Source organism: Siphateles boraxobius, unplaced genomic scaffold (assembly GCF_051911475.1).
Source record: "Siphateles boraxobius isolate OS27281-9 unplaced genomic scaffold, OSU_SipBor_1 130, whole genome shotgun sequence".
Lineage (NCBI taxonomy): Eukaryota > Metazoa > Chordata > Actinopteri > Cypriniformes > Leuciscidae > Siphateles > Siphateles boraxobius.
In genome coordinates this window covers 14,054,741-14,069,623 of record NW_027508734.1, presented here as the reverse complement: position 1 = coordinate 14,069,623, position 14,883 = coordinate 14,054,741, and the positions used below count along the sequence as shown (strand labels likewise).

Here is a 14,883-nt window from a genome sequence, read left to right as displayed (position 1 = left end):
AAAAAGCATATTAGAATAATTTCTGAAAGATCATGTGACACTCAAGACTGGTGCAATGATGCTGAAAATTCAGCTTTGCATCACAGGAATACATTACATTTTAAAATATATTTATATTTATTTATATTTAAAATGGCATTTTACTCTTTTTGATTAAATGCTTGTTTAAAAAGTCAAACCAACCCCAATTTTTTAATGGTAGTGTTACTAATACAAATGTAATAAGAAATGAATCCAGCTAGCTATCAAATTATGATCATAAAATAGAAAAAGAGTGTGACATTAGTAAACCAATTGTGTCAGACTTGAAGACGAGGTGTTTTTGCAGTGCATCAAAAATAGAACCTGGCCAACTGCAGATGTCCATCAACTGAATGAGTGGCGTGACACCGATGCTTCGAGCGCAGACAGTGCTATGGATTTTAATGGTACTCCTCTAGTTTTGATGTGCCACACGTCTTCGTTACGGACACAGTGTTACTTTCTATTCTAGCGAATTGATTTCAGAAACATGTATTGAATTATTTCTACTGGTAGTCACTAATTATTTTTTTACTTTTTGCCAGATTAAAGTCTAAAGTTTAACTTTTACAAACCATGAATAAAAGTTTGTGATTTTTACCTTAATCTGTAATTGTCAACTGTATGAAAGACTCCTCTTTTCGAACTTGTTCTCAATGCAGTTACAATGGGAATTATATACATAAAACATTATCTGCTTATATCCTTCAAACATTCTTAAATTTAACATTGAATTGAATCAGTGCTGTGTCCAGACTTAAAGAGCTGGTGTTCCTGATTACTTTTCTTTCTTTCTTTTAAAGCTGCAGGTGGGAGTTTTGAGAAAATGTTGACTTAGCCTGAAAATTTGAACAAGCACAACTTCCAGGTCCAACCCCCTTGCTCTCTGCTACGCTAAAGCCCTCCCTCCACAGCTCCTCCCCCACAGCGGAGCCTGCCGTGAACGCGCAGGCTAGTAAGCAGGACCACCAATGATGGCGGATTATAAACAGTTACGGAACATTCACTAATAGGGATGAAACATCAACAATATGCTTTACATTGACTATGGCCTGCCCATACTTTGACTACAAACTTGGTCCTCAAATCATTATGTATTTTGCAATACATGTAACTTTATAACGTTGCACTCTTTCTATAAGTTATAAATAGATAACGTTAAAGGATTACTTCACTTTTAAAAAAACTTTTGCTATTAATTTACTCACCCCCATGTCATCCAAGATGTCCATGTCTTTCTTCAGTCGAAAAGAAATGAAGGTTTTTGATGAAAACATTCCAGGCTTTTTCTCCATATAATGGACTTCAATAGGACACAAACGTTTCGAGGACCAAATGACAGTTTCAGCGCAGCTTCAAAGGGCTTTAAACGATACCAGACGATGAATAAGGGTCTTATCTAGCGAAACGATCGGTAATTTCAAAAATAAATAAAAAACTTTAAGTTTTATAAGCACAAATGCTCGCCATGCTCTGTTCTGTGATGCATGTTCGTGATCCTGTTCGAACTCGTTCATCAAAAAAACGAAAAAGACTCGAATGACTTGAATGAACGAAATGACTCGAAAAGAGATTCGTTCATTTGGATGAACGAGTTCGAACAGGAGAGTCATGAACGCGCTGTGCAAGAGAGGGGTGATCAGGGCGTACACGAGCGTGATTGACACTGCTAAGACATTCCTCCTGGCTCTGATTGGTTGTTTCTGACCGGGAGCGGTGTATTTCTGCAAATGGCAATAGGACCAGAGGGAGGAGCCAGAGGAGCTTGATTTTTTCACAGATTATCTGTCTCATATTCTACTGTCAGGACATAATGACAGTTTTAACAAATATTTCTTTACAAAAGTTACCTACTGCAGCTTTAAGTATCTATACATAAATCTCCCATATGGTTTCTCTTACAGTTCCCTTGTTTCCATTGTTCCCTTGCTCTATCTCTCTCCCACAATCCATAAAAGCCATTTTCATAGAGGAAGGCTGTTAAGTTCTTGAGGTGACTCCCTTTCTTCAAACGCTGAAATGCGACAAGCAGGTGGAACTGGAGGCGACCATTAAGCCTCACCTGTTGGAGCCAGCAACAGTTTACATTGGCCCGGGACCAGATGTCCTGTGAGGGGGAGGAATTGGTAGAGCTCATGGTTGAACTGCTGATCCAAACTAATGGGGAGCGCCAACCTGGAAGTCCAAGAAGCAGTTTAAATCTGGGTCAGGGTTGTGGATACATATAATGATCTGATTTCTGTGGGCTTTAGGTGTGTATGGGTTTTTTAAGGTAAACATGGAAGTATATAATATGATGTATTTGAAATTGGATATTTAGTCAGGGGAAATGTATGGTGTAAGACCAGAAAATGAGAAGGTAAAAAGGGTTTATTTGGTTTTCATTCTTTACTACTTTTTAAGTTCTTCCTGAAGACTGAACACTGGACAAACAATGGAACACTGATGCAAAAACTGCTAATCAAACTACAACACAACAAACTGATACAAAAAAGAGCTGAACACTGATGTAACAAACTGCTGAAATTAAACAATATAAAGAAAAGCACAGTGACCAGGGGCTGCAGTCATATATATATATATATATATATATATATATATATATATATATATATATATATATATATATATATATATATATATATAACTTACATAAGAGCATCCTAACCATGCTCTCTATTTCAAGTCTTTCGAAATCAACAGATAGTTTTGTGTGAGAAACATACAAATATTTAACATATTTTTTGATGAAATTTTCCCCTCGTACAGCAGCTTCGTATTTCTTCTTTTGTACTTTCAAACATGTGACATTAATTCAAGAAACCCATGAGAACCAAACATGTTTGACATCACTGACATCCAACCTGGTTCAAATTGCATATTTAAAAATGCAAAAATGAAGCAGAACATCTGATAATTAGTTAGGGTGGTGTAGACCTAGGTCTGATCCTCTGTTATCCACTGTTCCACATTCCTAGGAGGACTGCAGGAGTTCCCACACTTCACTGGGCAGAAATCCGCCCCAGATACCCAGACAAGAGGCATCTCAGTCCGCCATTGAGTAATCCACACAGGAAGTTTACCTTTCCGGAGAGCATACGCAGGCCGTTCTTCCAGCCTTGGATAAGTGACAGATTATTTGGCAATGGGAACCAGGCTCACACTGCCTGCTGTACATTTGCCAAACTCTTTATTGGGGAATTAAAATATATTTAACCAGGACCGAGTGCAGACTTTCCAAATGAAACCCTCAATCATCAAAACAAAGATTGATTCTGTTTCATATGCCACACCATCTTGAAAGGGGTTGTATGATACTTTTTTTTTTAATTTTGTAATTACTTTGGTGAGTAGGAATTGATATATTTATAAAGATGTTTATTTATTATATCGATCCTTTATATAATCATAATTTATTTTAAAGTGTAAATAAAAGTGCACACTGATGAGCCAAAACATTATGACTAGTCACAGATGGAGCTTACTAAGAAGGCCGCATATTTAATGTCTATGTCGTGTATGTGTGCTGTGTTTACCTGTGGAATGATGGCACCACGATGCAATGTGGGACGACGACAAGCCGGTGGATTGAGTGTGATGCTCTGGGCAATGATCTGCTGGGAATCCCTGGGTCTGCCAATCATATGGATGTAAATTTGACAAATGCCATACCTAAACATTGTTGCAGACCAGGTACACCCCTTCATGACAATGGTGTTTCCTGATGGAAGTTCCTCTTTCAGCTGGATAAAGCACCCTGCCACACTACACACATTATTCAGGAATAGTTTTAGGTGATGAAAAGTTCAGGTTGTTGCTCTGGCCTCCAAATTCCCCAGATCTCAAACCAATTGAGCATTGGTGTGATGTGCTGGACCAACAAGTTTGTTCCACAACGCCTCCACCTCGCAACCTTCCGGACTTGAAGGATCCGCTGCAAATATCTTGGTGTCTTCAGGGGTCTAGAGTCCATGTCCATGGAGTCCAAGAGTCCATATATATATATATGGCTGTCCGTGCTTCGGATGAGATGTTAAACCGAGGTCCTGACTCTGTGGTCATTAAAAATCCCAGGATGTCCTTCGGAAAAAAGAGTAGTGGTGTAACCCCGTGGTGTAACATCCTGGCCAAATTTGCCCATTGGCCTCTGTCCATCATGGCCTCCTAATCATCTCCATATACTGATTGGCTTCATCACTGTCTCCTCTCCACCAGTAAGCTGTTGTGTGAGGGACGTTCTGGCGCAATATGGCTGCCGTCACATCATCCAGGTGGATGCTGCACATTGATGGTGGTTGATGTAAAGCGCTTTGAGTACCCAGAAAAGCGCGATAAATGTAATGAATATATATATATATATATATATATATATATATATATATATATATATATATATATATATATATATATATTAACATGCAGCATATCCTAGTACCCAATTGTCATTGTTCACAAATAAATACTAATGTATAAAAACGTTTGATTGTGACATACATATATATATATATATATATATATATATATATATATATATGCTAATATTTTAATGCTTTGGATTTCATATGTCAGAAATCCAAGAATTCTACTGTAGCCATGGACTAGGGAAGAAACCACAGTATTTTTTTTCATAGTAAAATGAGTCCTTTTTTTAAAAGATCAAGAAAAATGTTAAGAAAAAAAGAAATTTTGTCTGCCCTATACCTAGAGTAAGAATATTGCATGCAGAGGACCAGAGAACGACTTGCATTCAACCTCAGGGGCCATCACACTTCACCTTTTCCAGTAGTTGGGAGGATCGACCAAGTGAACTCAGATGTACTCACGCTTGAATGCAAAAGAGGACAAGGTATTTACCTATCTCAGCAAGCCATTGCAAGACAGCGCAGCATTTCTGCTGGGATAATCTCCTTCCAGGAAAAACAATGTGCATTCCAATTTTCATCACTCCATTTAATGAGCCCCGGGGTTGCATTTCTGTCTGTTTTTGAGTCCTTAGAGAGACTTTGCTAATTCAAATAGAAATGCTGTTGTAGTGCTCTCATATTTGTTTGCATAATTCCAAAGAAATATTCTCAGCCTACATGTGTGTGTGCGTATTTGGTTGTCTGTGTACTACAGGCAATAACACTGGGATTTTGAAGTCTATGATGTATGGGTGATATTTTATATTGAGAATTATTTTAGATGTCTACAAATTTTAATACATAATAAATGGAGATGATACCATCAGGCCGCTGTGAAATTAAATGGCCATATCACAGCCCACCTGAAATCTACAAAAGCAAAACCGCTGAACATTTTGTGCAGTTTTGGTTGTAAAATAATCATATTTCTCTCATTGTATAATTTTATATTTACATTGTAACTATTACAACTATAATTCCTTGAATTATTTAAATAGATCAATCCCCTCTGGAATGATGCCCTTTACATATTAATTATTTTTTTTATCAGTAAATTATTACAATTTTGTTCATCATGCTTCTCAAAGCAGTTTCATTTTACAAGAGCGCAAAAAATATATGAATCTAAATGTATCTACATGAGTCATTTAGGAACACCTGTTTATTCGTACATACCGTTTGAATCGTCAAGTCAATATGAATCACAACAGGATGACACTTTATTAAGTTTTATGTCTCTTGGAACAATGATAATAGCGACCTCTATGGATTAAAACGGATAACTGTTATATTTATGCAGTACGAGTCAATCTCTCTCTCTCTCTCTCTCTCTCTCTCTCTCTCTCTCTCTCTCTCTCTCTCTCTCTCTCTCTCTCTCTCTCTCTCTCTCGGGTCATAATTCATAATCATTATTATTCTATTGCAGTGCTGCTTTCCACAAATGTAGACAAAACTACTAGCACATTTTCCCTCTGTGAATTGAGTGACTTCTATTGTGTTCCTAATTTGAAAGTCACTTTGGATAAAGGCATCTGCTAAATTAACATAAGTAAATTAAATAGAATCACTTTTGTTGTTGTTTTGAATAAAAACACCTGCTGAAATGTGGGTAGAATAGACTTGAAGTCTCATGATCACCTGTTACTTCGTATTATTCTGAATGGGACGCACACATAAGTTCTGTTTTCAGTTTATTCATTTTTGTCAGTGACCTTTTATATCCATCCCTTATGACTTTTATCGTCCCTATCCTTTTGACTGTACTTTTTCATCCTCTGCCTCCCGTCACTTAGACAAATTCCATGTTGTGAGTAAACACTTGTCATTAAATATAATTCTGATTCTGATTAATCATCTCATTTACAGTCAGAAGGTTGTCGAATCCAAGTTTTCAGTTTGGAACTGCAGATACTGTACATTTAGTTCTTCAACTGCACAGGGATTCAGCGAGCCAATCAGAATGAAGCAGGTGTGCCTTCGGATTCATCTGGCCAATCGTCGCGCAGTGGGCTTGGCTTTGCACCGGCGTTGTAAACAGTGTAAAGCAGGAGACTGGAGGTGTGTATAAATATCAGTGTGTCGTCCGTGCAGTCTTATGAACTCATGCCGCGCATCAGCTGCTTGTAGTCTGCACTGTTTCCGTGGAGCTGATCTGCAAACTGCTCATGCTACAGGTTGGTCTGCACTTATGGACCTTTATCTTTGTGGATTTTGAAACTCATGAATGATGCCACTGTTACATATACTTTCAAGGGTACAAACCGACATGTGTACTTGAGTGAGACAAGTGCGCTTTGATTTCTTCAGATTGTATCTCACTAGTGGCGGTGAGAAGCTCGTGCGTCAAGGTGCGTCTTTTCTCATTTCATGCCATCCATTACGCGCTCTTGTCTTTTATCCATTGCCATTTTTGTGTGTCAACAAACCAGCGCGTTTTTGTAGGCAAGACCAGTCATACATAGAACAGAGAAACCTATTCCAGTTATGTGAGTTTGCGAGTGTTTGTGGCGACATGTCTCACCGGTGCAAGTTCAGACATAAGGAGCATTAACAGCTCGCGATTATGACGCGCATCATTTCACCTGAGCATCCGCGCGCCATCAGCATCTGATCGATTTGACAGTTTCTTCTGATTCTGTTTCATTAAATAGCGGAGATAAGTGATTAAAACTTTTACACTATAATATACATTATCATATAATAACGGTGGCATTTAATGTAGTATGATAATGTGCTTTAATATTGTTCAATATCGTATAGGAATAGTTTAACGTGCAACACTGATATAGAATATTATAGTGTGATATTGTACAATGTAGTAATGTATAGGGATGTTTAGTGAAGCATAGTGCAGTGTACGACACTTTATACTAGTGTGAAGTACAGTATGATGTAGTACAGTATATTGTATTGTGTAGTGTCGGTTTAATATTGTGGTTGGTAGTACAGTGCTAAATACTATAGTGCAATATGGTATAATATAGTAAAATGTGGGATCATATTATAGTGTGCACTTTTGAGTTTCAAATATCATATACTTTAAATAAAGCGTTTCCCATGACACCTGGAAAGTAGGACCCCGTGAAGGACAACAGTTTCCACCCATTTCATCATCATCTTGGAAATCAAGGTATGCTTTATTACTCTCTATTGTGCATGTGAATATATTAAAATGCATGCTTCTCCTGAAAATGGTGTAATAGTGCTTAGTATGTGTATCATGTGAATAAGCACCTGATGTTAGCAGAGAAAGAATTAGATCCACATTCTCTTCAAAATGACTTTAGGTCTTTTTCCATGTGATGCTTCATACTGTTATCCAGTATCAGTCGGGTATCATGGAAGATGAGTTTATTGCTGCAAAAAGTATGAAAAAGGTACTTGTCATGGCATCGCCGCCTTTCTGTCCACCAGATGAATGGGAATGGTACCAAAACCACAAGTTGATGTGGAATGAATCCATTGCATGCTGGTGGGACATTGAGACTCTTCTGTTTCTAAACAATGCAGACTGGCAGCAAGTTCTTTTCATGCATCTGTGAAATGACGGCCAGCAAGTGGGCAGATGCTTTTTTCAAACCCCATTCATCAGCCACTAAATGGTGTGTGAAATTGTAAAGGGCAGATTTTTTCTCTCTTAAGCTATGCTGTGTGAGAGGGTGGGAGTTTATTTTAGAGTACTTGTTAGAGGAAACAAGAAGTATTAATCATTGTGCATACTTCATACCGTTTCTGCATTACGAATGCTATTGCTAACTTATGGTTTTGGTATCTTTCTGCTTTCAAATTTAATGTTTAATTCAATATGTTGACCAGCAAATGTCTGAGTGAGAAGATTGTTTCTACACCAACTTTTTATTCAGTGTAGATGGAGACCGGAATATCATGGAGACTTTCTTTGAGAACAGTGTTGTGATAAAATCAGTGCACACGACGTTACAGTGTCCAGATATTCATGCCGATCTGTATGGCAGCTACCCATGCTTTAACTTGAAACGGTGGCATGCACTTTTGAACGCGCTCCAGCATCACAGCTCTGCACAGTTGGATGTTTTATTGAGAGCTTTCGGCTAGTCGTAACTTGTGCATTGTGGGCAGGGGTCTTGTGCAAGTGCCAGCTATTTTAGGTTGTTCATTAAACACCTATGAGATGCAATGGCTGGCTTCGGGCTGACCTAGTTGAAGACAGGTGGAGGCGGACAGATGTCTTGTTACGGTGTATGTGTGCATATATGCATGTGAGTTTAAGATACAGTTTTGGCCAGTACCTTCCTTTTGCAACAGCCTATGCATCAGGTGTGTGTTTGTCATGTCTTGAAATGAGCTTAAAGGGTTCTAGGGAATTCTATTTCGGTCAGTTTTGAGATTCTATTTCAGTTAGTATGATGCCTATGTAGCTAGTAGACAGCAAGGCAGCTTACTAGGTTGTGGAACAGAGCCCTCTGGATTCCCTGTTGTCTATCTCTTATTCTCTCTCTTTCATCCTTATTCTTGCCTCTGGGCTAAATCTAGGTGTGAGTTATAAAACAGCTTGTAACCACAATCCATGCCTCCTGACCACAACAGATACAATCCTTGAAATAATCACTAAAGACTTATGAAATAGCACATGTTGTAGCACCTTATCCACAATGACTCATGTTTCAATCTGCAGCAGTGTCATAAATGGCGTGTCTAAAGCATTGTGAACCTTTGGTTCATGACTGATGAATGAAGTCTTTTTTTTCCGCTCAGTTCCCTGATAACTATATATTAGACCTACCTGTGGTAGGTTATGAACGGAATAGTTCACTAAAAATAACATTCTGTCTTTATTTACTCACTTACTTATTTACTCATGTTGATCCGAACCTGTTTGCTGATTTAAAAAAAAAAAAAAATTGTGGAACACACAAGATGAATATTTGAAGAATCTTCATGCAATCCTTTTCCACACAATGACAGGTCATAGTGAGCATGACTGCCAAGAAGTGTTATTTTACTATTATATGCTATTATTAATATTTTGAATTTAATATTAGTTTAAGCAATCTTATTTTGTGCAATTGTCTTTTTTAATAGTTCTTTAATATTTATATTTAGCTGTAAATTATTTTAGTAATTTATTTATTTCAGCTTAAACCTAATATATTTCAAATTACATTTTTTTAAGTTAAAGTTTTTCATCTAATATTTATATTTTACTTTATTTCAGCTTTATTTTAATTAACGAAAACTATATTTAATAATTTCATCTTTTGTTAACAATAGCAATACTGCTATCATGCTCCAAAGAGAATAAAAGAAAAAACACCATATACATGGCCTTTTATACACGTTCTTGTGTTAGAAAACACCTAGACGCAGCAGAGCGGAAGGGAATAGAATGCAGGGGTCTAGCTATTTTTAACGTGGCGTCTTAAAAATGTGGCGCACATGGTGAAAAATGCTTTGAGATGCTTCGTATGTTGAAATATGTTGTCTAGCGCATGCTTGCATGGACCAAAAAATCTAAATATAACTCTGTGAAAGAAAAAAAACCTTGATTGAACAATCTCTAAAAGTCTCATAAAAGAAATGAGTAACATGAAGCCACGTAGTAGCTTTTTGTGAAGAACAAATTTGATCGAAACATGCTCATTTTTAAAGCATATGTGTTAAAGGGATAGTTCACCCAAAAATGAAAATTCTGTCAGTATTTACTCACCCTCATGTTGTTCCAACCCCGTAAGGCCTTCGTTCATCTTCGGAACACGATTTAAGATATTTTTGATGAAATCTGAGCGCTGGATCACTCCTCCATAGGCTTCAAAAGGATTGAAACTTGCCGGCCTCGAAAAAAAGTTATTAAAGACATCGTTAAAATAGTCCAAGTGACTACAGTGGCTCAATCTTAAGTTTATCAAGCGACGAGAATACTTTTTTTGCGCAAAAACAAACAAAAATAACGACTTTATTCCAACTATATATTTCCTTCTCTGTGGGCCTCTAGTCAGTTAACGTAGTGTAATAGCGTAGAGCTAAGTCACACGTAGGTTCACTATTGGCCGACACTGGTCATGTGGGTGATGCGTGTGACGTACAACAACAGAAGCTCTACGCTTTTACACTAGTGAACTGACTCGAGGCCCACAGAGAAGGAAACGAATAGTTGAAATAAAGTCGTTATTTTTGTTTTTTTGCGTACAAAAAGTATTCTCTTCGTTTGATAAACTTAAGATTGAGCCACTGTAGTCACTTGGACTATTTTAACGATGTCTGTAATAACTTTTCGGGGCTGGCAAGTTCAATTCCTCAAGAAGCCTATGGAGAAGTATGGAAGACTGATCCAGCTCTCAGATTTCATTAAAAATATCTTAATCCGTGTTCCGAAGATGAACAAAGGTCTTACGGGGTTGGGACAACATGAGGGTGAGTAAATACTGACAGAATTTTCATTTTTGGGTGAACTAACCCTTTAAGACGGCACTTTGAATCTAAATTTTGATTCCACAAATGGGAAGATTATCAGTGAATAACTACTTATATTTTGGTCTATTGGAATATAGTGCACAAGTCGTATGGACTTGTATTTTATTTTTTGTCCTTTTTTGTAGCTTTACATCCATAGACAAAAGGATAAAAAAAGAAAGGTTCTTCCAAATGTATCTTTTTGTGTTACATGGGAAAAATAACAACATAAATGAACCTTGCACATACTGGCACACGGTGCACCTGTTGTGTTTTGTATGTATAGTGCATAAGTGAATGTATGTGATATTTCCAGTGCAGTCTGAGCTTTGGCTTTACCCTGCTGCAGTCCGGGGGATTGCGGCGTTCGTTCATCCACATAATGTCATGACACTTACCTCAGCTCATTTCCATGTAAATGAGTAACTACACGGGATTTGGAATATTGACATGAATATTGAAAACAGGGAGAAGATGGCAAGTGAATGTACTGATTTATATCTACAAGAGGCTCATCTCTATTTATCATTCAGTTGGAGTCATTGGAAACATTTAAACGAATTTGATTTTCTTATCATGTGCTTGAAATTTGATAGATGGGTTGATATGAGTTTGAGGTGTAAATGGAGGGTCTATTAAGATTTGCTAATTAATTCTCGGTTCTGGTTAAAAGCCGCACCTGTGTGCTGTCAAGGGTTTATAAATGCATTTCACTGTCAAATTGTACTGCGTAAGAGTACTGATTGAGCTATAAGGCTTGAGAGGTTGTTAATGGTTGACAGTTGTTGCTTTATAAAAGGTGGGAATAGTGAAATTATGTGTTGATCAGAAAGGAATCAACTTAAGAGCAAGTCGAATTGTAATACTGAATTAATTTTATTGGTTTAGTAGTTTGAGCCGGTGTTTGTTGTATTGAAGTGCCCCTATTATGCTATTTTAAAGGTTCCTAATTTAGTTTTGGATGTCTCTTGCAAAGTTTACATGCATCCAAGGTCCAAAAAACCCCCCCAAAAAACATTTTGATTTTAATATAATATACATTGTTCCAAGATTCAGTCTCCCTAATCCCCTCCTTTGGTCAGACGGCCCAATGTTGTCATCTACCAATCTCTGGAAACGAAAACGCCTATTACCATACCTGAATTTCAGCAAATATTACTATGTTTGGTTTGATTTTGCTAGCGATATTAAATTTACCAAAATTTTTACACTTTTTATTTGGCCATTAATAAAATAAAAAAAAACTCTGTACTCTGTACATGGAAAGACAGTGTTTGTGCATTAGATAAATATGGTGAAATGTGTTGTTCGCTCTCAATGAAATAAAGTCACTAGTGTGCGGTAGAGTGTTCTTATTATTATTGTCATTCAAGTTCGTTCCTGCTATCTACCTGCACCTAACCAGGCATGGACCTTGGGTTGAATTGGAATAAATATGGCTGTTTTGATATATTGGTGCATGTAAATGAAAATGTCACTATGACATTACAACATTTAAGACACCATGTCTTAAATAATAGTTTTATAATAATTTGACTTACATGTTGAGTCTTCTTGGCAATGACTGTTTGAAATGATAGTTTCGAAAAAAAAATCTGAAAAGAACATAATTTTATGCCAATGAATGCCAACACATACTGTACATATAAACTGAGTTACTGAATAAGGCTGTGTTTAAATTTGTTATGACGCCCAGGCCTATTTATAACATGACAGGAATTCCTCCATAACGAGGCAAATCAGTGATTTAAATAACCTGGCATATCTAGATTAGTCCTGAAGATGAATTGGTTCTTTGGTTGCTGTATAAACAATTTGATTTTGGCCATATGGGCCTTACAAAGCGTGCTGGCACGTTCACGCATCTGCGCGTTTACAAGATCGATGAAAATCACTGCTATGAAATTTTTCACCTTGATCCTAAATGTGCAGCATGAGGATGCCGCATATCTGCATTCATTAATTATGACCAAAAGGCGCTTGAATCTATCCCGAGGAGCCTCAAGGTTATGAATTTGCAGGTGTATTCTGACAGTGCCATATCTCTCGGACTCCGTATAATCTCCCGGTCGACGAAATGAACAGCAGGTTTGTCAGACCTGACACCTGTCAGAAGCAAGAGTAATTCATTGGCTGTCAGGAGGCAAGCAACAACCTCGTTTTCAGTGCAGACTACCAGATGTTAATGACAAACAAGGTAAATTGAAGAGGCTTGAGGAATATCAACCGCTGTCTGGAAAATAAACTAAATAAAAGTGTTTTGCTTCGGTTCAGCAATGCATTTGTGGCACTGAAGACATTTGATGAGTCCTGTAAATAGGCTAGTTATGCAGCGTCATTTCACAACACTAACCACCAATTTGTAGTAAAGCAGGTAGAAAGGAATGCAACATAGACTTGACTGCTGTCAGGAAAATGACTGGTGACTATGAACCTGGTGTACATGGCAGGAGCAAACACCTGTTCCAGGCTGTTAATGTATGGGTTTCTTGGAAAGACAGCGAGATTGCTGCATGAACCTGTAATAATACAGACACCAGTATTCCCTCAGTATGCATATTAACAGAAGTGTTGCATGCACAAGGGCTTCTCGCTTTCTCTAAAACTGGCCCATAGCCCCTCGAGGGATCTTTGTTCCCCTGGATGGGGTGTTTTGGAGAAGGTTTCAGGCCTCTCATCGCCATCTTCATCCATGGTTGGGGTTGGAGCTCTGCCATCTGCTGACAGACAGAAATGAAACCATATGTCTGAGGACACGCTGACCTTCCTCAACATGCGTTAAGTGACTGATACGGCTGTCCGTTATCCTGGCATCCTGGCACTGTTTGTGTTTTTTGCAGATTCTCGCTTCCACAGTTGCAGGGTTAAATTATAAATAACTAAGATAGATAGAACAAATGTGCAACAAAAGATGATTTATGGCATGAGAGATGCCGCTCAAGTGTTTTCTCATGTAAATCACTGGTGTTTGTAGGGATTCTGATTATTGATTCTGAAGGGGGTTTGTTTTAGGGGGGAAAGCGGATGATCTGTAATTCAGCTGTTTCCTGATAAAAAAAACAGCAGGGGGGGTTGTTGATTTGGAACTGTAGTTGAGACAGATCTGGGAAAATGGAAATCAGAATTGATTGTTGAATTTTTAACTAAACTGAAATGGTTCCAGTGATGCACACAAAGTAATTCCAGACTTGTCTATGTGGAGTTCAAATGGTACATTTTTGAATTTACAGTATGTCTTCGTACATGAGTTACATGAGAAACTATAGGTGTTTTTATATTATTTTTTTTGTCTATTTGTTAGGTTTAAAGGGTTAGTTCACCCAAAAATGAAAATTCTGTCAGTATTTACTCACCCTCATGTTGTTCCAACCCCGTAAGACCTTTGTTCATCTTCGGAACACTTGGACTATTTGGACTATTTTAACGATGTCTTTAATAACTTTTCGAGGCCAGCAAGTTTCAATCTCTGAAGAAGCCTATGGACTAGTATGGAGGAGTGATCCAGCTCTCAGATTTCATCAAAAATACCTTAATTCGTGTTCCGAAGATGAACGAAGGTCTTACGGGGTTGGAACAACATGAGGGTGAGTAAATAATGACAGAATTTTCATTTTTGGGTGAACTATTCCTTTAAGTGGTTGTCTGAACTCAGATGAACTATAAGGTGCCAGGATATAAGCTGATACTGGTTATACTCAAAGTTAATTACAAAAATCAATGGGACTTTATGATCTGGTTACATAACCTTTTAAAGTGGCAATGTAACGGAAGTAGCGATCTTCAGATCTTTTCTTCCGTATTGTGAAAGACTATCAAAAAGTAGAAAATGTAGAGCTGGGTCCTAGTTTTGTGCATCAGTTGTTCATTGGATGGAGGCAGATCTGAAAGTTGATTTGTAAGAAAGTTTAAGGCGTAAGTGGACAAATTATTTGAAGTCTGATGTTATTTTGTTTAAAAATTACAAAGTAAAAAAAAAAAGTAACATGCATGGATGAATCATTCACAATAACACCAATAACATGCATTTAGA

General features: G+C 37.5%; 1 protein-coding gene across 1 annotated transcript in view; it reads left to right on the top strand.

Annotated features, from left to right (window-relative positions):
* Positions 1-6,431: 6,431 nt before the first annotated feature.
* Positions 6,432-14,883, top strand: part of cemip (cell migration inducing hyaluronidase 1) — a 138,230-nt gene continuing 129,778 nt past the window's right edge. Inside the window, exon 1 of the mRNA XM_077227984.1 lies at positions 6,432-6,598. The gene's annotated coding sequence lies outside the window, so the exon portion shown is untranslated. The remainder of the gene's footprint in view (positions 6,599-14,883) is intronic.